Source organism: Peromyscus californicus, unplaced genomic scaffold, assembly GCF_007827085.1.
Source record: "Peromyscus californicus insignis strain IS unplaced genomic scaffold, ASM782708v3 Scaffold_15__1_contigs__length_86483966, whole genome shotgun sequence".
In the NCBI taxonomy this organism is placed as follows: domain Eukaryota; kingdom Metazoa; phylum Chordata; class Mammalia; order Rodentia; family Cricetidae; genus Peromyscus; species Peromyscus californicus.
The window spans coordinates 20435771-20462047 of NW_026294447.1; the positions used below are offsets into that span (position 1 = coordinate 20435771).

General features: G+C 41.1%; 1 long non-coding RNA gene across 1 annotated transcript in view; it reads right to left on the bottom strand.

The window, feature by feature from the left end:
* LOC128110473 (uncharacterized) overlaps positions 1 to 26277 on the bottom strand; it is a 59882-nt gene that overhangs the window by 6210 nt on the left and 27395 nt on the right. The window lies entirely within an intron of this gene.

A 26277-nucleotide genomic window follows, 5' to 3' on the forward strand; every position in this document is an offset into this window, starting at 1 on the left:
ATTCCAGCTTAATAAACCTTTCCACACCATTTACACAGTGAGCTCAGCCTGGGTTCATTTGGCTCACCAAGTGACCGCCCTAGGCATACGTATAATATCTTGCTTGATCTGGTGGAAAAGAAATAGAAAGAAACTAAACACATGTTCACAATTACTTTTTCCACTTTAAATCACCAATATGAATATATTCATTTTTCAAAGAAAAGAAAAACAATGTTATTTCATCCATCATCTTTGTCAAAATATAGCACAAACGTTTACCTTTCTGCCTAAAATAAGAAAATATGAAAGGAATGCTATTAGCCTCATCTTTGACAGGATCCTTAGAGTCTTCAGTCCTTCCCTGTTCCTTTCTCTATACTTGTCCTTCCTGCATCATTACTAGTGACATATCCCGTCATTCTGTGCAATGTCAGTCATGACTGTCACCCTGGAAACCCTGTTGTCTAGAACCATAGCCTGCTTTCAATCTTCACCCTTTTTCAGTTATCCTGCTAGGAAATATCACATATTCAGATACGACTATCATATATTCTGATATTAGTGACTGGTTTCTACAACGTTCCTGTGGAATGACAATATCATCACTGTATTAGAAACAACTATGTCTCCTTGTGGTAATTTGTTTTTGCTCATTTGTGGGGCCTACCACCCAGCTCTCAAATAAATCACACACGGAGGCTTATTCTTTTTTTTTTAATTTATTTTAATTTATTTTGCAATATAATTCAGTTCTACATATCAGCCACGGATTCCCTTGTTCTCCCCCCCTCTCGTCCCCCTCACCTTCCCCCCAACCCCCCCCCCCATTCCCATCTCCTCCAGGGCAAAGCCTTCCCCACAGACTGAGGTCAACCTGGTAGACTCAGTCCAGGTACGTCTAGTCCCCTCCTCCCAGGCCGAGCCAAACAATCCTGCATAGGCCCCAGGTTTCAAACAGCCAACTCATGCAATGAGCACAAGATCTGGTCCCACTGCCTGGATGCCTCCCAAACAGATCAAGCCAATCAACTGTCTCACCCATTCGGAGGGCCTGATCCAGTGGGGACCCCTCAGCCATTGGTTCATAGTTCATGTGTTTCCATTCATTTGGCTATTTGTCCCTGTGCTTTATCCAACCTTGGTCTCAACAATTCTCGCTCATATAAACCCTCCTCATTCTCGCTAATTGGACTCCCAGAGATCCACCCGGGGCCTAGTCATGGATCTCTGCATCCAGATCCCTCAGTAGTTGGATGAGGTTTCTAGCACAACAATTAGGGTGTTTGGCCATCCCATCACCAGAGTAGGTCAGTTCGGGCTGTCTCTCGACCATTGCCAGCAGTCTGTTGTGTGGGTATCTTTGTGGATTTCATGAGGTTTGCAGACAAATGGATGGATCTAGAAAAAATCATCCTGAGTGAGGTAACCCAGACTCAGAAAGACAAACATGGTATGTACTCACTCATAGCAGGATACTAGACATGAAACAAGGATGACTTGTCTGCTACTCACATCACCAGGGAGGCTACCTGGAAAACAGGACCCCAAGAATGGAGGCTTATTCTTAATTATAAATGCCTGGCCTTAGCTTGGCTTAGTTTCTTGCCAGCATTTAAATTATCTCATCTATCTTTTGCCTCTGGGCTCTTCCTTTTCTATTCCTGAATACCTTTTTTTTGTTTCTTACTCCGTGACTTGCTGTGTAGCTGGGTGGCTGGCCCCTGGAGTCCTCCTCCTTCTCTGGCTCCTAGATCTCCTCCATCTCTTCTCTCTTTCTCCTCCCAGATTTCTCCTTCTATATATTCTCTCTGCCTGCCAGCCCTGCCCATCCTTTCTCCTGTCTTGCTATTGGCCATTTAGTTCTTTATTAGACTGTCAGGTACTCTAGACAGGCACAGTAACATAGCTTCACAGAGTTAAACAAATGCAACATACACAAAAGTAACACACCTTAAAATAATATTCTACTAAACTCTTGACATTTCTATAATTATCCTGTATATTATAAATATGATTGTTGTTCTAATAATAGATTGTACTGTATCAATTCATGGAATGGAAGTTAGTAGAATCAATTTTATTACAAATATTCTTTGATGAGAACCACAATTAGAATCTTTAAAAAAATTGTTTTTATTAAAAAGAGACAGATAGCTAGGTAAACATACTTAATGTCAACAATAAATATGAATGTGTATGAAGAGAACTGATTGAGTGTGAAACATATGTCACTGTTTTAAAGGTAAACTCGAGAGATTTACCCAAATAAATTTAAATGAAGGACACCCCTCTCTCAAAAAAACAAGGACTCTAACTTCAGAAGGGCAAATTGTATATTGAAAAAATTCATTAGGAATTAGCGTTTATACAAACAACACAATTAAAAATGGGACATGGAATGAAAGAGTTCTCAAAAGAACTGGGACACAAACAGCTGGGAAACATTTTGTAAATTTCTCAACATCCTTAGCATCAGGGAAATGCAAATTAAAATTACTTTGAGATTTCATCTTACCCCAGTCTGAATGACTAAGATACAAAAAACAAATGACTACAAATGCCGGCGTGGTTGTGGGGAAATGGAAACATTTATTCATTGCTGGTGAGGGTGCAAATTTCCACTATGGAAATCAGTATAGAGGTTTCTCAAAAATTAAAAACGTATCTACTACATGACCCTGCTATCCATTCTTGGGCATATTCCCCAAGGACTCTGTATCCTACTCCAGGAATATTTGCTGGTCATATTCACTGCTGCTCTATTCACAATAACCAGGAAATGAAAACAGTCTAGCCATCCATGCATTTACACAATAAAATATTACTCAGCTATCAAGAGAAATGAAACTATGAAATTTACAGGTAAATAACTGGAGCTGAACACGATACTTCTGAGTGAGTAACCCAGACCCAGGAAGGCAAACATCACATATTGTCTCTCATTTGTGGACATTGGCTTTGAATCTTCAGATATGTGTGTTTCATTTAGAATACCCACAGAGGTCAGGAAATTACAGAGGAGGCATGGAGGTGGGTCAAGGAAGAGGAGATAGAATGCAGTGGTATAAAGGGCTAAAATGGAATTGTAGAACAAGAGGGGGTAAATTGAAGTGGGGGAGAAATGGAAGTGGGAAACAGAGGGATAGATAACATTAAAGACTTTTCAAACAAGTCACATGACAGCCAACCACTGTAGAAGCTTCCTGAAGTATATCTATAAACATATAGAAAACAGTTAAAATGGAGTTAACCTAAAAGGGAGAAACAAAGTAGACAGCAATCAACTAACAAACGAAAAGCCCCATCTCAGGAACGGGCTATTTCCTTTAGAGTTGCTGGCCAGTGAGGTGTCCCAAACCCCTAAACATTAAACGCTATTGCCAATACTTTTTCAGTTCCTCTTCATAACTTGGCAGTAAGTCTCAATTGCTGAAAAACACACATACTTGACTAATAAAACATGTACAAATTAAGCTGGTAATGACCTGGGAAACTTCATCCTCACTGGCTAGCTTCCACCGTGCTGGAAGGTGTTAATGCGTACTACAAAAGATAAAAGTGATCACCACTCATATCCAGCCGTGAACCCTGTGAGCTACAATAATGACTAGCCTGGTAAGACTTGCTCATTGGTACAACAGTGGCGTAAATGCCATGGGAGTAACCAACTTCTTTCTGATTTAAGTCTCACTCTACAAGATGAAGCCCCTACCTGATGCTGTTATCAGCAAGAACCTGTGAATATACAGGTCATAAGCCCAAAAGCTTACTATTATCCTGCTAAATGGACATAGCATTAAACCAGCTTCTGAACTTACCATTACCCCCATAGATTAAGGCACCTCTCAACCCTCATCAAAGAAGCTTTCGTTTGCAGTAGATGATAATCAACACCGTGACCCACAACTGGCCAAGGTCAAGAGAATATGAGGCTACAGAATTTTTAGCCTTAAATGGAACATACATATGTTACCCCTCCTCCCAAGGCTAAGGGGTCATTGTGGAAAAGGGGCAGGAAGCATGCACAAGCCGGAGATTGAGGGTAACGACAAGGAAACAGTGTCTTCTGGATACAGCAGGACAGCTGCATGTGTAAACCACAACAGTTGTGACAGCATGCACAAGACCTGTGCAAGCCCACACCAAACCAAATCCCAAAATGGAAAGGGTATCCATACATGAAGTCCCACCCCTAACCGAATAACTATTGCCAATTCTTAGCTGCTTGGAGGGGAAAGGCCAGTTTTCTGGAAGAGGGTAGCCCCTGATAAGTTAACCACACTCCAGTGGAAGACCACATATCCAAGAATATTGGAGTAGTACAAACTGGCCTTAGTTGGAGGGAGGGACATGAAGTTGGGTGGGAAGGGAAGAGGGAGTTGATCTGGGAAGAGATGGAAAAGGGCGGATATAATTTAAAACACTTTAAATGAAATTCTCAAAGAACTAGTAAAGAACATTTTTTAAAAGAAATGTAAAAGAATTGAAGTTTATAGGACCAGCAAGATGGCTCAGTAAGTAAAGGAACCTTCCCTCAAGCCCAAGGGCCTTAAGCTCCATCTCCAGAGGCCACATGCTAGAAGGAGAGAAATAAGTGTATTATGTGTGTGTGAGTGTGTGTGTGTGTGTGTGTGTGTGTGTGTTCATGCACATGTGTGTATTTGTACATTGATTACCTCATCAAGCTCCAATAGATAGTTCCCTTCCAATGGAACTATACCTTTTCCCTGTAATTCTCTGCTACCTGCACTTTAAATATCATCAACCTCCTCCTGATCCCTCCATGAGACACTCCCACTTCCAAAGATGTGTTTCTATGCCTCTTGATCTCCAGGAGCCCATGACAATCTTATCTAGGCTTTCTGGAGGATTATGAAAGCCCTGATACAGCATAGAAATAGTCCTCACATCAACCAACATAACCACTAGAATATAGCTTTTCATTTAAAATTCCTACTGCATTCATTTCTCTACAACCAATTCCTAAAGCAACTGAAGACAACTATTGCCCTCAGTAACTGTTGACTGAACAAACAAATGTTCACATGTTCCTTTTTTCAAGAATTCTTCTATTAAACATTGCTGATGATTTACAGCCAGAATTCAAAACATCCTAAATAGGAGACAATCGTCGCAGACAAGCTTCTGCTCCCCAGTGTCTTCTCTCTACAGACAGCTACCTGTCTAGACTAGCAGAGGTGCTTCTCTGCTCTTACCACCACCATGAAAGAGCTTTTTCTTGCAGAGGGAGCACATCACTACTGCTCACTCACCTTGCTTACAATGACCAGCAGTAGCCGGGAGAAGATCAGAACGTCTGGCCCATGGCAATTCTTCTTTCTCCCCATCCACCTCTTCTACCCCTGGAGAGTGCAAGCCAGCTCTCCACCCCCGAGACAATTTCTCAGGCTTCTTCACTGAACCCCTAGTTCTCCTGAAATCATCTTCTCCCCTCTGGAGAAGCTACCGCCAATGCCCGAGCTGCAGCACTCCACAGCCCACTGACCACACGTGGGGAGGTAACATTCCTGCTCCAGCTGGAGAGTGCGACAATGAACTTCCAATGAAACATATCATTTAAAGGGCTGGAGAGATGGTCCTCCAGAGGATCTGGGTTTGAGCACCCACACGGTAGCTCAAAACCATCTGTGACTCCAGCTCCAGGGAATCCAATGTCCTCTTCTGGACTCCATCAGTACTGCACACACAGGGTGCACAGGCATACATTCAGGCAAAACACCCATACACATAAGTAAAGTAAAATAAAAATATAGTTAAACCAAATGATTACCTTCTCTATTTTAAATATGATTTGCTCCAGGAAGAGGGACCCAATGGAAACCTCCAATTTAGACTCTCTCTGTCTCTGTCTCTGTCTCTGTCTGACTCTCTCTCTCTCTCTCTCTCTCTCTCTCTCTCTCTCTCTCTCTCTCTCTTTCTCTCTCTCTCTGCATATATCTGACTGTGGGTACCCACTCCCATGAGGGCTTTGGCCTTGTCTTATTGTATGTTGTTTTGCTGTGTTTGGTTGTTGTCTCTTGGAGGCCTGCTCTTTTCTGAAGGGAAACGGAGGGGAGTAGAGCTGAGAGAGAGGGGAAGTGGGAAGGAACTGGGAGGAGTGGAGGGAAGGGAAACTGTGGTCAGGATGTATTGTAGAAGAAGAATCTATTTTTCAATAAAAAATTAAAATAAATAAATATAGTTCCCATACTATCCAGGAAACTAAATACCACTTATTACATGTCATCATAGGAAATGGCTTCTAGGTTTTTAGGGTAAATTTACAAATGAAATCATTGTAGAACAAAATACTCATATATGCTAAGTGCATTTACCTATGATTATTATGATTATGATTATTATCATCAAACTCTTGTCTGTTTCATTGCTATTGTTATCTTAAGAGATTTAATAAACCAGGGAAGAATTCTCCAGTTAAATTAGCCAAGAAATAAAATTTGAAAAGCAATGCCTTAGGCCCTCTGAGAGAAAGTGGATGAGTATTTTGGATGAAACCCAAATGGATACTTGCTTTTCCAACTAACCTAAGTGTGTGGTCCTTTTATAGGTAAAGTCAGTCAGGATTTTAATACTAAAATGATGAGTAGTTTTCAGCCACTCTTCAATTTGCTTCAGACTCCTTCCATCACCTCAGAAAGATGTTACGCTGCCGAGGGCTGGGTGTGATTTTGCCACGTCAAAATACGCACACACCTGTGCTTAAAACGGGAAGGTGATTGTGAACAACACTCGTGGTCCGAAGGTACAGCAGGACGCATGGAGCAGAAGGTTTGATAATGAGAAATTACGGTTTCCTGTGATTCCTGAGGGCCTGAGGGAGGGAATTATTTGCTTTATGCTGGCAGCAATTTCCCTAAGCCTTGTGAGATGGCATAGCTCAAGCTGTTCCAAATGTAGACATAGTAGCTACCAGCCACAGCTCTTGGTTGGAGCAAGATTCCCTGGGGCATGAAATATATTGAAAAACCTTTCTAAATAGGATTGATCACTTAATTTGAGTGTTTTAGAGAGAAATCCTACATAGTCTTCAATTTCTAGCACTTGTTGGAAGCCCCTTGGAAACCAAATAATTGTTTCTCCTTCTATGTGTGTGTGTGTGTGTGTGTGTGTGTGTGTGTGTGTGTGTGTGTGTGCATTTATGTCTTAATTAGACAACCTCGTCACAAAAATGCCATGGGTACGATGTACTCAAAGTGTTGGGAACTAGGTATAGGATAGTCTTTACCGTAGCTTTCAGAATGAAGCCCTGTAGACAGTCAGCCCTTCCCGGGGAGGAAACCGGTCCATCTTCCCATGCACTGTCTTCGTCATCTGCCGCCAGCCCTCAAAACAAAACCAGCAGCAGCACAAAGAGGCCCATCGTGTTTCACAACAGAGCAGCTGATGGCTGTTTTGTTAGCTGCACACTTTATTTTGAGGGGTTAACTTTTGCCTCCCGTTTGTACTTTCTTTCTCATGAATGAGCAATTAATTACTTTGCGCCTGTCTTCGCCCGGTTTCCAAGCTCCAGTTCACAATAGCCTTTTGTTTTCTCGCCATCGAAAAAGCTTTGAAGGATTTCAATCTTCAAAAACAGAGAACACTTTCTTTCTCTTTATTTCTGAACACACTAAAAAAAGTCTATTCTTATGTGTATTTAATAATAGGCTTCGAAAGGAGCCTTATTGTGCACCTTAACATGATCTGATTGATTCTCGCAGCTAAGTCAAAGGAACTCACACAAATCTCAGTTCTGGGAAACGTTTTCTATTTAAAAATCCTTAAAGTGTAAACTTTATAATAAACTAGGGGAGGAAATGTAAATATGTTGTATTTTATTTTAAATACAGTTAGGCACAGTTTAAACACAGCCGACTTTCTCTAGCTGATCATTCGACTTGGATAATGAAGTATTTCTTCTTGTGTCACAGAGAGTTTACTGCAGCTAGAGTGCACAGCCAGAAAAAGGCACTCTGTGCACCCTTATTTATGTTTCTCTCCTCGACACAAGGAGCTGCATGTATTTATGTGTACACATACATATGCGGATGGTTGAGATAGCTATCCCACAAGCAATAGGGACTAAGTCATTTTAGGAGTCCTAAATCCCCTCTTGCATTCCCTAAAAACAGACTGTAGATGATGCAATGAATTTGGCTAGGGTAATGCAACTGCCCGTATTTGGGATGGCTATAGAATTGAAACATTGATTTAATAGTCCGATATTCAGCCTACATGTCTCTGGTTTCAGCCATGAAACTGTAAATATGAGTATTCAGTTAAATAAATAGACTTACTTCCATCCACCCTCAGGAGAGCTAAGTTGAGAACCTATCTTAGCTTTGTCTTACTACTAAAAGAAAAATTACAGTCTGGAGACAAGTGTGCTAATTATCAGTCACTTCTTTATCTTATTACTGACAAGAGTGCCCATGGTCACACATACACACAAATCAGTTAATAAAGAGCTCTAAGTGGCTAAACTCCAGCAAATTGAGAATGTACTGTAATTACCTCAGCTGTCCATTTCATTTTATGTTACTCAAGTGCAGTGTTTTGTGTTTTAAAATGTTAACATCTTCTTCCTGGTCCACTGGAGAACTTAATAAGGTGTTTTCTCTATCATTATGTCAAAATCACATACAGAAGACAGCAAGACGAGATATCTGCTGAACCAATCAGCTTGAGCCCACAGAAATAGCTCACATTCTGACTGTCAAAGTGGCCAGCAATGATGTCTTGTATTTTAAGGGTGTCCTCCACTATTGGTGAAATTATTAAGGCCAGCTCAGTCGGTAGAGCATGAGACTCTTAATCTCAGGGTCGTGGGTTTGTGCCCCACGTTGGGCGCCAGATATTGGTGAAATTATTAAGGCCACTCCACGTAGTTAAAGGGAGATTTATTTAATGGCATAACTTACAAATTAAGGGATAGGTAGGTCGCGGAGTCTGGGGAAGGTGTATCGCAGTCCAGCAGTGTTCTCTGGAGCTCTGCTCGGTCCACCTCCACTATCCAGGGTCCCGCAACAGAGAGCATGCCCACCGATCCAGATCTCGGGTCCCCAGGCGCCTCCCTTGGCCCCTCCTTGTAGGTGTGACAGTTGCCGAAGTCTCAATGGGGGTTGGAACTTCCAGATCAAAGCTGGAATGGCTACCCACTACACTCCACCATCTCCCCTTTGCTCAAATAGATGTGCAAAGCCACTACCCAGCTATATTAGACCCTTGGTAGGTATTAGGAGTCACAGTTAGGCTCAGTTGATAGAACTCAGATCTGTCATTATGGTTACCCACCTGTACCACCAAAGGCAACTTTGTGATTCCAGGCCCTCCATGAAGACATCTAGAATCCAAGTGAACAAGCAGTTGTATGGTGAGCTTCTCAGTCTTATAGTTCTATCTTTATATAGCTACATAAAGCCAGATTGACCTAAAATATAATGTGTCTTGGTTCCATTATTGTTTGGCACATACTACCTCTAGTGTCATTTTTGAGATCCTGTGGCTACAGGAGGCTCTGCTCAGCCATCTCTCTGATGACGAGTATCTGAATTTTTCCATTTTACACTATGATGTGGCTCGGCAATGACTCTCTAACATCTCTACACTTTAGAGGGAAAAGCTCAAAATGAAGAGAATGCTCTATGATACTCAGCCAACTGAAATCTGGATACTACTTATGGGGACGGCATGAGCTGGAACAAGTCACTCATCAGCTCAGCTTTAGCTCCTTCATCTACAGAAAAAAAGGTAATGTCATTCCTAGTATTTTGTAGAAGATCCAGAGGGGAGGGACATGTAAAATCATAGCCTGTGGTACCAACACATTAATTAACTGTTAGTTGCTTCCTTAGGTTGACTTCAGAGACTGTTGACTTCAGAGACTGGAATGGATTTATCATGTTTATTGCTAAGGTTCTGAATACACACTATCTAATTGTCCTCAGATACCCCTAGCCTCAATTGCCAGTTCATACAGTACAGCATAGGCTTTAGTTGTTAAAACACCTGCATGCAGCACTTCTGAAGGCAGTCTTCAGTTATTCAAATACTATGAGCCTCAATGAGAAACCAGAGATGTTCTCATATGCCAAATTCTCTTTTTATGGGAAATAAAGACAAAATTGCCATGGGGATTATAGTAGATGATTCTGCAAAGTGGCTGCTACATCATCCAGATAGACCACAATTTCCCTTCTCTTCTTAACTTTCACCCCATCTTTATGCACAATCCATATCTTTCTATATAAAAAAAATTTTCATTCACATATTTCTGTCATTAGATAATACATAACTTCTACTAAATTTAATTTAACTTATTAAAATTTAATTTGTTAAAAACTGTCTTCTAGGTCAGCCATAAATACTGTAAAGGAATCTTTTGAGCCAACATCTGTAGGAAAGGCTTTGAGGCATGGTCAGAGTTAATCCTAGCTCTTAAATAAAAAGATTTACATAGTATTAACTATATGCTAATTATTGTACTAAATCCTTTACAAAAGAAATTGTTTTTATTTAACCTTCCAAACAGCTCAGTAGTTCAGTATCATTGTCCCACATACTGATTGAAAAAGGATATTTTCCCCAGTGTTATGCAAGCGTGAGAGGAAAGTCTCCAACTAAGGTATAATTGGCAGCAAAGCCTGTTCTCTGAAGGGTGACAGAGTGTCCCTGGTGGACAGGACAGCATCACAGAACCATCACAACCAGAAACAACTGTGACATATCCAGATTTCTTACCGTGTTTAGAGAAGTCTCATTCAAGGGGCTTTTTAAGCTCTGTGTGTGTGTGTGTGTGTGTGTGTGTGTGTGTGTGTGTGTGTGTGTGTAAGGGGGTGTATGTGTATGGGTGTACATGTACACGCACACACCCAAGCATGCACTCATGGAAGTAAGAGGACAACTTGCAGGAGTCAGTTCTCTCTTTTCACCATGTGGGTCCCAGGGATCCACGTCAGGCTGTCAGGTTTGACAGCGATCCCTTTCCCCGCTGAGCTATTTTGCCAGCACCACAGTAGATTTTTTTAAATTTCTACTCACTCGTCTCTTTTTTGTTTTACAAGGTGGGTGGGTGCCTGAGATAGATGTCCAGATGATAAACTCACAAACCCCAGAGGTAAGGCATCATGTGTGACCTCCAAAGGAAGTTTAACTTTCTTCCAGTGGACCTCCTGAGCACTGGCAAGGTAAAATACCCATTTTAAACAGAAAAGCTTGAGTTGAAGAAAACGCCGTAACACAAGTTGTGCTCAAAGAACATACCAACGCTGCCCTAAGATTTGCTTTCCTTTTCAATCCGAAAAGATCAATGCGAATAAATAGACAGCTGTATGTATGTGCGACATATTGTGATATATTCATATAGATGTATACTTGACAACATTCAAACAGGCTTTGGAAAGCTTTGGTTCTCTACAATCACAGGGTTTGGGACATACCGCCTCAAGGATGGTGTGTCAAGGACACACTGGGAAGGACTCTCTGACCTTTTTCTACCCTCTGCCCTGACCTGAGAGGAAGCAAAGAAACTAGAATTCTCTCAGCCACTGCTCCCTGAAGAAGACCATAAAGCCTAGCTGATCTTCCCCTGATGCAGGTCCTAAGACCTCCATTCAGGAGGGTTCCCCCAGGAGCCCAAAAGAAATCACATCACAGTAAAGGGTCCGAGCAGGCCTTGCCTAACTCACCATTAAATCACTCTTTTGCCTGCAATCATACTTATATTTGGGGGGGGCACTTCATTTTGAAGACTCCCATCTCTGTGAAAATTATATTAGATAAACAAGTGTGCTTTTCTCTTGTGGTTTTGTTAGAGATGTCTCAACCACAAACACTGCGATGAACGGAAAGACAATAATAGTTTTGTCCCTTGTGATCTGATTTAAAAGACTGTTCTAAAGGGATCTGCATTAGGTACTTTTCTCACTGCTTCGGCGAAACACCCAACTAAAAGTCACTCAAGGAAGGCTTTATGTTGACTCTTAATCCGAGGGTGCAGCCCATCATGGAGAGAAGGCACGGCGGCAGGAGCTGGGGGCAGCTGGCCACAGGGAACTCAGAGAGATAGATGAAGGTCCTCATCTTGCTTTCTCCATTTTCATTCAGTGACAGACACCCCCCCCCAACCACAAAACAGGGCCACCCACATTAAGTGTGAGTCTTTCCCTCTCAGTTAAACTTCTCTGGACACACCCAGGAGTGTGTCTCCTAACTGAATCCAACTCCAGTCAGTTGACAATGAAGATTACCCTTCCCATGGGTCTATCTGAGGCTCTTTCCAGCTTCCTTCACTGTTGGCTATGATTCTCCTCTCTAAGTCTCTTTAATTTCATGGCGATAATCAGGAAAAACTTTGCAATTTCTTTCAATTTTTCATATAATATATTTTGATCATATTCTTTAAGAAGGACAGAGGAGTGTAAAATAAGAGTAAAGATGTCTGAAAAGTCATAAGGAAATCATACAGTTAACTACCTACCTATAGTACATGTCAGTTGGTATACAAATGCACATGTGTAGTTTAAATGAAATTTCCCATCTAGACTGAAGATGGTCCCTCCAAGAGCTAAAGACCATGTACCAAAAGCCCCAACACCAGACTCAAGAAGCTTCCCACTGAGTTGTTTGTTGGTCAAGGTTGCCCGAGAGACACCCCAAACATTACAGGCTATTGCTATTGCCCTTGATTGTCCCACCCCCCAGTGGTGGAAGGTAAATCCTTGTTGCTAAAGACTCCATGCTCTTCAGACACAGGGCCTAGAGGACCCTGAGCTAGAACTGCCTTCAATGCCTCTTCCCTGAGGACTAGCATTCATGGTACCAGAAGGTGCCATACAAGCTTCCAAAGGAGAAAAGCAACCAACAGTTCTACCCAGCTATGGTATCTATGACCCACAACAATGAACAGCATGGCACAATAATCCTAAGGGTGCAGTAGTGGCATGAATACCTTGTAACCAACAGGAAGTAACCAACAGCTCTCTAATTTGACTTAAGACCTGCTCAACATTAGGGAAATCAAGCCTGGTACTGGAAAGCTAGTCAACTGCTCAGGGTTAGTGAAGCCATAAATCTTGGAGAAGAACCTACAACCACCACTTTATTAAACCAGCATAATCTGTAACTATACTCTAAATATTCATTCTTATAACCATCAAGAACTGTATTCCTCACCCCCTCATCAAGGAAATTGTCTTTGCAATAGACAGAGACCGTTATAGAAAACCACAACTGATCAAATGCAGAGTTGTAGAGCCCAGTCCCAAAAGAAGAATATATCTACAAGACAAATCCCACACCTAAGGGTCAGGGAACACTGTGGAAGAGGAGCAGAAAGATTGTAAGAGCCAGAAGATCAGGGAGTTTGCTGTGAAATTGCATCTCCTAGTAACATTAGAAGCTATATCCATAAAGTCTTACCAAAATGAGGCCTCCACACATAAGCTAAACAACAATAGACATGATAACATGGACAGGGGAAATCCTGTGAGGCTTCAGTCTTACATATAAAACTACAGGCAACTAAGGCATGTTGAAAATGGGAGAAACAGTCTTCCCCAGGGAAAAGCACACCAACTGGTTATCCAATACCAAATAGTTCTAAAGACATATACATATAAAGAACATTATACAGACTGAACAGATCGTGTATTTAGGGATAGATATACATATATGAACATTATATATATATGTGCATTATATATATATATATATACATACAACTAATGAAAAAAGATGCCATGAATTTGAAAGAGAACAAGAATGAATATATGGAAAGGGTTTAGAGAGAGAAAAGGGAAAAGGAAAATGATGTAATTATAATCTCAAAAAAACAAAGGAAATTTTTAGAGACTTGAAAAATTGTTTTCCATACATACAATATATTTTGATCATATCTTTCCCCTCCCCCAACTCTTCCCACCTCCTCACCCATCCAACTTCATGCTCCTTCTCTTTCTCTCCCCAGTCTCAAAAAATATCAAAACAAACAGAAAAACAATAAAACAAAAATAAATAAATAAAACAAAAAGCCCACAAAAAACAACAGCAACAATAAATAAAGTCTTTTTCGTGTCAGCCAGCAACTCCCAGGCATGGAGCCTGCCTTGAATTGTGGTTGATATACTTAATAACACAACATTGGAGAATTCTGATTTTCCCATCCTCATTAGAAATCAATCGCAAATAGCATCATGGTTAGAAGTGGGACTTTGTGTCCACTTCTTCTCAGTACTACAGTTTTGTCCCATTTGAACCTGGGTGTGTCTCTGTGAGTTTATATGTGTATCAGTAGTCAAAGGACTCTTGATCCAGATGGAAAGGATCCAGAAATTTACTAAACACCTCACTGGAGGAAAGATGTTTGCTCAGCAGGTTTATCTTTGTCATCCCTCTTCGCATTTAGGACAGCACTATTCGGTGCACTTTAAGGTGAGGGCATTAGAATATAAGGTTTAAGCTGGGCAGCAGTGGCGCATGCCTTTAATGCCAGCACTCGGGAGGCAGAGCCAGGCGGATCTCTGTGAGTTCATAGCCAGTCTGGTCTACAGAGCGAGATCGAGGACAGGCACCAAAACTACACAGAGAAACCCTGTCTCAAAAAAAAGAAAGAAAGAAAGAAAAGAAAAGAAAAGAAAAGAAAAGAAAAGAAAAGAAAAGAAAAGAAAAGAAAAGAAAAGAAAAGAAAAGAAAAGAAAAGAAATATAAGGTTTAAAAGACAAGAATGGGAAAAGAGACAAATCTGACCAAACAGAAATGTTGGGAACTGTCCCGAGTATCACCCAGGTGGCCCTACTCTTCAGATGAGCCCCTTTGAGTCCCAACCTACTAGCCTTTGTCTGTACTTTCCCATCCAAGTCATCATCAGTTTATGCTGTACTATCTACACAACTCAAGTTCTCATCATTGAACACCAGTATTTCCTATTGGCAAAATGGATTCTCCATGGCTTTTGTTTCAAGACCAAGACGGGTAAGCTTGTGGCAGGTCAAAAGAAGAGCTGAGTGTGTCTGTTTCCCATGTGCTGGAATGGGTCCGACCTTCCTTGAACCACAGAACTGCTGTCAGGAGGACATAAAGCAGTACCAGATAGTGGAAAGCAGAGTCCCCAGAGGGAGAGCTTCTCCATCCCAGCTTCCAGCCCAACCCTGTCCCCACCACCTGCTGTGTGACTTTGCATACATTATTTAGTATCTGTGAGTCTGTTTCCATGTATGCTAATTGAAAGCATAAAAAATACTGTCTGTTCATCTAGCTGTGTAAAGCATTGGTAAAGAAATATCCTAGTTGAATGCATTTGGGAAATTACAAAGACCCATAAAAAGATTATCATAGGTTGACCATCTCTGACACAAAAATTCAATATCCGAAAATTTCAAAAACCCAACTTTTCAAGTACCAACATCACAAGGTACAGTTCAAACACATGTGCACAGAAAATACTGTGTAGGGATTTGAATGTAACTCAATTAGCAGAATGTTTGCCCAGCACCCCAGCACTGGCTGAACCAGGTATAGTGATACACACCTGTGACCTTAGGTGGAGGCAGAAGGATCAGAGGTTCAAGATCATCCTCAGCTACATAGCAAGTTCAAAGCCAGCATGAACTTTTAAGACCCAGCCTCAAAATCTAAAAAAAATTAAGTTAAGTTAAAATTTGTGGCCAGACATGGTAGTGTGTACCTTTACTTTCAGCTTGTGGGAGGCAAAAGCAGGCAGAACTCTGGGTTCCTGGCTAGCTTGGGACTGTTCCAGCCAGACTCTGTCTCTAAAATATGTACATATAAACTATAGTATGGAGTTACCTTCAGGCTAGGTGTGCAGAGAGCATATGAAACATCAGTGACTGTTTTTTATTTATTTATTTATTTTTATGTGTAGATGTACCTGCCTCCTTTGTACGTACATGTATGTAAGCAGTGTCCACGGTGGCCAGAAGAGTGTGTCAGTTCCCCTGGAACTGTAGTTACAGGCAGTAGTGAGCTGCCTTATCTGGGTGCTAAGAACTGAACTCAGGTCCTCTGAAGAGCAGTGTTCTAGTTATGTTTCAATTACTGTGACAAAACACCATGAACAAGGCAACTAGTTTGTAGTATGGGGGCTTACAGTTCCAGAGGATGAGTCCATGACCATCACAGCAGGGAACACGGAAGCAAACAGGCATGCATGTTGCTGGAGCAGCAGTTGAGAACCTATGTTCTTATCCAAAAGTAAAAGGGAAAGAAAGCGAATTGAGAATGGCATGGGCTTTTGAAACTCCAAAGCTCAAGCCCAGAGGCATACCTCCTCCAACCAGGCCACACCTCCTAATCCTTGTAAAACAGTTCCACCAATAGGGACTAAGAATTCAAATATATGAGTCTGTGTGGACCATTTTCATTCAAACCACCACAATCAGCAAGTGCTCTTAACCACTGATCTATCTCTCCAGCCTCAAACCAGCAAAGAATTTTGAGTCCCATTCCTAAGATGCCTCATTACTGTATAAATATTTCAAAATTTTATAATGTAAAATCCAAAATACCTTTGGTCACACACATTTCAAATAAGCATATTCAGTTTGAATTATTTCTGTTCCTTTTAGTATCCTCGGAGCTAAGTATTCTTACACCAACTGAATATATTTAGACCTACTTAGAAGGAAGTGATTCATATAACATGCACCATTAGTATTCCTACAGGCACTAAACCAGCTCCATCGCAGAAGCTCACACATTTACCCACTTTTACCATAACAAAGCTTATCTGTGACCCACGCAGTCAAGACCCTTTGCCTTTGGAAAATGTTCAAAACACCTTTGCCCACCCTAGAAATTAAAATCCCAGAAACTGTTGCTTTGTTCTGCTGGCCTACGTACGTTTTGTTTTTTTTTTTTTTCCATTGATCAGAGAAAGATTAAACTGTCAAAAGAATTAGCCTATTGCTGCCTCTTTAACAGACTCTTCTCTCCATCATCCCTGGCTTGTATTGGAACCAGATGGTAAAACCAAGACTGGAACATCCTTTGGTGTCCAGAAGGAGGCCGGTCTGGCCAAAGCATTGTCATTCCTGTCAACAGCCAGAGTCAAAAGCAGTTTTGTAGTTAATCATCAGGAGTGCCTACTGGCTCCAACAGCCACTCACGCAGTGTTTGTCAGCATGAAGGCTCCATCCACACCACAGATGACGCCATGTCGGCAAGAAATGTGTTTCAATATCCTTCAGCAATGAGCTGAGCAAATTTTCATGGCTGACACCCAAAGCAACATGGGATTTAGTGCTGAACTTCTTTTTGACCAAATTCTGTGAATACCAATGCCTTTCATTTCTAGAAACTAACCTCTCCCAGCAAATTTTCCCTGGAACATTCTCTAAAACACAGGATGCTAAAGGATTGCAGCAAATTAGCAAAATGCCTTTAATTAAACACTCACACACTCTCACACACACATACATACACAGTCATACACATACACTTTCTCTCTTTCTCTCTCTCTCTCTCTCTCTCTCTCTCTCTCTCTCTCTCTCTCTCTCTCACACACACACACACACACACACACACACATACACACACACTACATACACTAATGCATTCTCTCTCTCTCTCTCTCTCTCACACACACACACACACACACACACACACACGCTCATACACATTATCTCTCTCTTTCACACACACACATACACTTTCTCACTCACACACATTCTCTTTCTCACACACTCATACACATACACTCTAACACACACACACACACACACACACACACACACACACACACACACACACTGAACTTTAATTTCAAAGGATGGGAAGTCAGTCTTAGACTCTGCAATTTCGTGGGTGAGTGCCTCCCAGTGAAGCTCTTGTCTACTCCAGTGGCAGCAATCAGCTGCAGCAGTGAAATGGGGAATATGAAAATACAAGAGGAAATGCACTGTGCTTTGGAGCTAAACTAGCGGCGTTTGGGTGGACACATGAAAGGAAGGCACTGAATAATAACAGTTTAAAGTGTGCAGAGCAATGAGCTTATCAGGCCTTGTATGTAGCTGATGGAGGCTATTCATTTCTTAAGCACTAGAGAGAAGCAAATTTGGGTATCTGGAGAGAGACGTCCAAAAATGGCTTCTCCACTTTAGAGTCAAGGATTGTCACCGTATCAGAGCATCTCAGATGAATATTTCATACGAAAGGTTGAAGTAAAGAAATTTGCAGGAGATGCCTAGGACAGAAAAACCAAATTACATACTACAATATTGCACGGAGAGCTAACACAGACTTGGCCTCTTTGTATGGTGAAATGGGACAAGCACAACCAATAACGCAGGGCTCGGAGCACAGTCCACACAAGTGTCACCCTGTACCTAATCAAGGCTTACAGAAACCGGAGCCCCAAAACACTGAGACTATTCTGCTTTCTGTGGTATTTATTTCCGTGGTGCTTAAAATTCATAGTTTCTGCACAGAATAAAGTAAGATGGCATTTGTTATGCAAGCCTCAGTAGAGTCTGGTTAATGGAGGCTGAAATCCCTGATGAGATATAGACTTGTTTATTATGGGTTGATAACATCTGAAATCTGATGATTACTATCATACATCTTCTCTTTAAAGACCTGTCAGAAACTGAGATGTGTGACACTCCAGGGCTTGGACTAGTTTCCTCTTTATTGTTATTGGTAGCTTTTTAATCTGTAATAAAACTTAGTTACCATTAATGATCTTTATGGTCTTTGAATTTTATGCAGAGGATATGGTATAATAACCAATAAAAGTGAAACTTAGACAATAGTCAAAAATCCTTAATGCTGTGGATAAGGCTTAGTACATGTTATTTGAAAGGGTAACAATTGAAAAACTCTAGAAAACAAGCAGGGCAATTTAGATATATTTTTGTTTAAAGACTATTGTGTTATGACTTCTTTTCCCGTGGTGAAGCTGAAGGATGATAACATGCCATGATTTAAAAACCGAACTCCACAGTACAGAGAAATGATGCAGGACAGAATACATAGGCTTCTTTCCCAAAGCCCACAGCCTAATTTAAATGCCTTTTGATTGGCTAATCATTTTCATTCTCAACAGAAATGATTGGAAACAAGCTTCCTTAAACCCCTCACTTTAGCTGTTAACAGAGCCAATCAGAAAAAAGACTGGTTTTGAACCTCCACAGTAAATAGGTTCCTATGTTTAAAGAAACACGGCTCTGCGTTGCCCTTTGTTAAAGAGACATTCTTTCTTCCATTCCTAATAAAAAGTTATTGGCTTTGCTTCCTGAAGCACCAAATGAATTGCAAACTGCTTTATAATAGACTAAGATATTCCAGAAAGTATCCCAATACTACGTTTCGATTCACAATCCCAAAAGCTGCAGATTCCATGGTGGCAGCTGTACTCCTCTAAAGGAAAACACTTCTCAGAAAGGAGTTTCAGGATTCTGGCCTCTTTTGTTCTATGTATTATATAAAAAGAGAGCTTGGAATCACCTGGAAATAATCATACATTTAAACACAATCCTGATGTCAATTTTCTCCTCACAACCATATTAAGAAGCCAGTAAAATATGAATTATATAAAACCAAAGGATTCATGTAAGCCCTCACCTGTTACATAAGAAGCAGAACCTTATGTAATATGTCTTTTCTTACTAATTCTTCAAATTCTGAATGCTTTGTGTGACACCAAAGAACACTGAATAATGGTGTTTAAATATTTTTAACTGTTTGAATATGCACAGAGCATCTACAGTACTATTGCAAGTAGTTTGGCGACATCTAGTGGAAATAGCGACTTGCAGCCTGAGCCATTTCAGACACCATAGCAAATGGAGCTGCTGGAACCATGAGAATAATAAACAACCAAAGAAGAGATTCTTTTCTCTCTTCCCTAAGTAACAAGAATGAGAGAAATTAGGTAGTCCTTCTGGGGAAAAATAACATCATCTATGTTAATTACTTCAAAAAATGTTGATTATATAATGCAGTCTTTGTAAAGAATATGGAATAGAAAAAAAACATAAAAAAATCTGTAACACTTCCATCTACAAGAAATTACCATTCATATTAAACATCTTCTCTTCTGGGCTTCATATATTTTGATGATTTTTCCCAATAAGTTTGGACATTCCCAATATATAATTTTATAATTTTTTGCATGTTGCTTGGTATAAAAATGATTCGGAGGAGCAGAGAACTACAATGTGACTTCCTTTTCACAGTTGGGTGTTATAAGTCTACATATCTATGGCTTTTGTGTAACAGTCCAGGACTGACCAAGAGCAGTTGCACAGAGATTGCTTCACTGGAATACTTTTTAAAGTACCACACAGTTCAGAAATATAGTCAATATGTATTTTGCCTCAAAAACATTTTATATATGGACTTGCTGTTAAACCCTAAAGGTATGAGAAACAAGAGGCCTGGGCCTTACCATAGACTCAAACACACCAATAAGGAAGAAGGAAGTATATTTTAAATCACAGAATTATGATCAATGTAGAGAACTTTAACAAAAGATGGAGTTAGGATTTCTAGAAAAAGGAGGAATGGCAAACCCTCAAATGAGCAGTAACAGCTGGACAGGACTTGAAAGGGTGAGCGAGAATGTAAGGTACTTTCCTAAAAGCAAGTCTGAGCACCATCAAGAATGCACTGGCATGATGTGGGCTGATGTCCCTCAGGGAAAGCCATAGCAATGGCCCATGTGACTGGAAGGGAACAGAAGCAGATGGCCAAGGATCTTTCCCAGGGAGGTTAGAAAACCCACTGGAACTTCTTTTTAAGGAGAGCAACATGATTACATTAGCATCTTATAAAATCATGCTGAGGAAGTGTAGCCCATGAAGAGCGGAGGCCAGCAAGTGGGCTCTCACAGCATTCAAGGGAAGAGGAGGAGGCCTGAACCCCTCAACACTCCATTAACAGAAAGCTGGAAATCCAAGAACTAAGAGAGGGCAGACTAGAGGACTCAAATGTGCTGGGTTGCAGTGAGGGCATGCCAAGGAGCATGTGGGCCTAGACTAAATGACCAGAGAGCAATCAGGCAATTATGAACTAAGGGGAAATGTGTATGAATTTTAAGCCATACAATGACAATACAGTTTAGGATCAAGCCAGCCTTAGTGTTTTAACGTTTTCATGTACATAAGACATACACACCTTATAAGACTGGTCCAGTTACTAGAGGTTTTCTTCAGCAGATAGGTCAAAGGTAAAAATTAGCATGTCTTCACCACCCTGATGCCAAAGAATGCCTGTACTGTGTGTAGGGTGGCTAATGTCTCTAATTGGCCCCTGTACAATACCAGGACTTAGGGGGTAAGAGGAGTGCTAAAAGGGTTAGAGCCATAATCAGAGAGACTCAAAGGGAAAACTAATTTTAGCTGTCACTGAGGTGTGTCTGTACAGAGTGTCATTAGAAAGACTGAATGACCTGCTGAACTGTAGTACTGAGAACACATTGCTAAACTGTGGAGAACAGCAAGCGGATAGACTCAAGCTGTCCGTGCCTCTGTGCCTGTGCCTACATACATACAAAGAGCAGCAGAGAGCTAAGAGCGCCCTGGATCCCCTGAGTAGTGATCCGATGGGTTAAGTCAACATCACCATGCACCGTGCTCTTGGCGTGTGCTCCCTGGCACCTTGTTTCCAGGCGATGAGACAGTTACCACTGACAGCATGCTCCTCCAGGGCTGACTGTTTCACAGACATTATTATCTACTGGAATCCTCCCAAAAAGCCTATGAGTTTGGCCCTTTGATGATTAGGGAAAGTTACATCATTTACCCAGAGCCACTCAACCTATAAGCAGGGAAGCTTAAATTTAAACCCTACTCTCCAACTCTAGACCTCTACCTTTAACGATGCCCCTCCCCTAGTTTGGCTCTGTTCATTTATTTCTGTCTTAACATATCAGTTTTTTGTTTTGTTGTTATTAATACTTTACAATGAACCATGCATGCCTCTAGCTGAGAATTTAATATCAACATAGATCTTCCTTCCTTCTTGGGGCTGGTGGTTCCACAGTTGACTTTGTAGCGTCTCTTGTTTTGCTTCAGAGCAGACCGAGCTGGTATGTGAGAGACAGGTGGCAGCCAGTTGCTATGGCAATTGCCTGTCATTAATGATAAAGGGTAATTACTGCAGCAAATTTCTGTTTAGCTTGAAAATCTGACTTGCCCCCTCCCCACAGGGGGCACAACACTTTATCCCCTCTCTACTCACAATGGCCTATCCTCTGCCTGGACCACTCAGCATCGCTGCTAAGAGCTTAGCAAAGCCTGACTTCTTAAAGACAGAAGAAAGACGACGACGGGATGAGAGTCACATCTGAGAAGAGCTAAAAAAAAAAAAAAAAATCACATTTCCCTGATTTATCGACTTTATAAACTTGCTTTCCCTTAACTAAAATTTGCCCAAAATACCATAACCCCATGCATTTCCCATCCATAGACCATGTCCAATGACTATTTGAATGGCAACAAGGCTTAATTACTAGATACTCAGACTACGAGGACAAATGATAGTTTTACACTGACTTACAGAGCTACAAAAAACATATGTTCAGTATTATAAATTTGTCCCAAGTCACTTAGTAGCACTGAATGATTAGTGTACCAGAGGCACTGAGGGGTGGAAATTTTCTTAACTGTCTCTTCATTCAATGTTCTGTAGGAAATTTTTGCTCCATGTTAGGTTAGAGACTGTGATAGGTAAACAGCATCAGAAAACAAATGACAAAATAAAACTGCAGAGACTGCAGATCAGAATTAAATCAAACAGCTATGTAGTCCGTCACCTCTCTCCACCCCTAAGCCTGGGTCCAAATATGTCCCCTTCAGTTTCTTTTGAACTATAGCCCATAATCACCTTGCATACCAGTGAGGAAGCTCCAGGAACTGTTCTCACAAACAAGCTACTTAGCAAAGGCAGTCCTGTTTCATAATCATCTTCTTTTTTAATCCTGATCACACTTGCATTTGATATCCAAGGTATGGAGAGATGGGCAAGATTTGAATCAGAGATAATGTACTGTTCTAAGAACATGGAGTGTGTGCTTTTCCTGGAAACTAATGTGTCAACACATCTCAAATTCTATTCCCTGAATTTGGCCTGATGATCAAGGTTGTATTTTGCTCTGTCAATTTTTTTTTTTTTTTGCTTGTGGCCACAGCGTACTAGAACAGAGGCAGGTTGGGAGGCAAGCAACCCCATGTCTAGGTGGTGTAACAAGGATGGGAAGGGGAAAACTATGATGGTGTCATTCATGCCCCGGAGCCTATAATGATCAGATTTGTCACCTCGGAGCAAACATTTTTTTTCTTTATCAAGGTAAGATAATGCTTTTTCATCTTGAGAAGATTCAACTGACAAAGAAAAACAAGGAATTGTATGGAGAAAGTTGTAGTCAACGTTCCCTTGAGTTTCTGTTCCATGAGGTGGCAATATTAGGAGCAAGGAGTCTGAAGGAGACAGAAAATTGGTAAGAGAATGAATGGGGAAAAGGGAAAAGGAATGAATAGCATTTGAGGTCTGTAGGCACAGCATTGCTTCTGGCTGTCTCTAGACTCTTTCAAAGGTCAATTAGCTAGTCTCCTTGGAGAAGGGAAGTTCTGCCCATTTTATGCCATGGTGCATTCCAAGCCTCTCCAAGTGTGTTTGGAACATGGTAAACTCTAGATCAATATTTACAGAACATGTGAATCTCATCATTTTAAAGCTTTCTGCCATTTTAATACAAAATTCTATCATTTTTGTCTAAATTTCTATAACCATAAAGGCTAATTGGTCCACAATTATCACCTAGACTGTAGCTGTACCAATCAGAGTGAGCAAGACCAACAAGATGAGACTGAGATTTGAATATCCAGAGCTGGTTCCCTTGCTTTCAGACTGGGCTGGTGGTTCACTTCTGCAGTTCACTATTAATTAAGGTGGAAGAGAAAGGTGGATCTTATTTGTAGTCCTTCCTTTAATAGGAATGCTGGATTCCACACACCATCGGTTAATTTTAAAAAAAAAAGCAGGTGGGAGGATTAGAGGACAGAAGCATCCTCAAGTCTCCAAATGCCACAACTACAACATCTAAAGATTCCTAGGAGACACGAGAGAGCAGGCACAGCATTTCTTCCTTTGATTGCCCCTTCTCCTTGGCTCTGCTCCTTGACAGTAGGTTGGCCTTGTCAAAGAGGAAAATCACATGTGCATACTGCTCTTTCTCTGATTTCCCCTCTTCCTTAGGATATCATTGATTCTTGACCTTCCTCAAAGGCCATTTGTATTTGGAGCTGTTTGCTGGTTTAATGGATGATGCTCCCAGCACTGGATGATGCTCCCAGCATTGCATGATGCTCCCAGCACTGGTGGACACAGGCCACTGAACATCCTATTGTGCACAGGATAGTTGACAGCAGAGAACGGCAACAGCACTTAAGGTTGAGAAATCCTCTTTCCATTGCCTGACACTGCGTCCCAAATTTTAAAGCCAAATGTCTCAGGCTCTCGAGATTGTCGGAACTGCACAAGACTCCCTGAAGTGAACTTTTCTATAGCAGAAGCTCACAGAGTGTAAGTGCCACATTCCTAGGTCACACAACCGTGAGTGGGCTATATGATTCTGAAACTGCACACTGCTGCCTCTCAAGTTCCCCCAAGATAACTTGAAAGCCCAGGCTCCCACTTAGCAGATCATCCACTAGCAGAATCACTACTCACCTGTAGGGTGTGTTTAGACATTTGGGTTAGTTCAGAGTGTAGATGAGATAGACACGAAGCCTTGCTAATATCAAGCACTGTTATATGTGCTACCATCATACAAGGCTTAGACAGGTGAGGTAAGACAGCCAGCAAAGTGCAGAGCTAAGATTTGGTTGCAAAAAGTCTGACACTGGTTTCTCTGATCCTTTCTAACCACTACTCAATTTTGCTAGTACATCTAAAAGCTGGGGAAGTGGCCATGTGAGCCACTCAACAGAATGTGACCCTTTCTTCTTCAGAATCTATGTGTGCACCTCAAGCACACCAGTGAGAAAAAATTTTCCCTCCCTTTGATAGTTTTTAAATTGTGTGCATGTGTCTGTGCACACACATGTATATACAGGTACAGTGCCTTTGCATGTAAATGTGAAGGTCCGAGACTGATTGTTGGCCATTTCCTCTATTGCACCCCACTATGTGGTTTTTTAAACAGAGTCTCTCACTGGACCTAGAGCCTGGCATTTTAGCTGGACTGGCAGGCCAGCAAGCCCCCAGGATCTGCTTGCTCTCCCCAGTACTGGCATTACAGAAGTGGGCTACCATGTCTGGCTTTTATGCAAGTGCTGGGAATTCAAACTCAGACATTCGTATTTATATAACAAGTGAACCACCTCTCCAGCTCCATTTTATTTTCAATTGGTACATAGTCATTGTACTGATGTATGGGGTATGATGTCATTTTGGATACAGGTAGACACAGAGAGGTGTGTGCTTTTCTTTGAGTGGTCTCACTCATATCTGGAGTCTAAAAATGTTGACCCTGTACCAGCCATTGTGGAGATATCAGGCCCGCAGCAGTTCATGATACCGGAAGTCTGAAGATGAGGAATAAACTCCTCTCCAGCACTGTTAGCCCCTGAAGCAAACCACTATCACCCTCACTTACCACTTTGAAATTCTCTTTCATTGTTTGCATAAAATTTCCTTTTATTAAGTACGGGATATGAAAAGGTTTTCAAATAATTAGTACAGTTAGTCTAAATGTAAAAAAAAAACTAAAAGGAAAACTGTTTGCAATTAGGATTTGCATAATTTCTTTAACACTGCTTAAGTTATCTACATTTGCACCTCAAAGTAGGACAGGGTTTTGGGTGAAACAGAATAAAAACCATGTGCCTGACCTTTGGCGTCCCTCTACACACCTCGGCTTGTTACGGAACCTAAGCAGTTACATCCTTGAGCACCTTGTCCTCAACAAGTTTTTTTTTTTAATTCTTCCTTATTATATCTCAAATGAACTTCATAGAAGCAGGAAGGTTAATGCATGGGTTTTTCAGACATGAGTCAGTACATCTTGTGAATCATCCGTCCCCATAGATAGTTCTCACAATGTCACAAATTCATTGCAAAAACACTCAACTCTTCTCACTTTAAAAAAAAAAAAGTATGTTTTATGGGAACCCATACATAAGATAAATTTACATAAATATATACATCACCTACTGCCAATTAGTATGCATTTATGAGCAGTGCCCAATAACCCTGATGATAAGTGAAAGTACATCGGTGCCGAGTCGTTCCTGGGAAACCAATGGGAATCTCAGCAAGTTCTTAACTTAAGAGTAG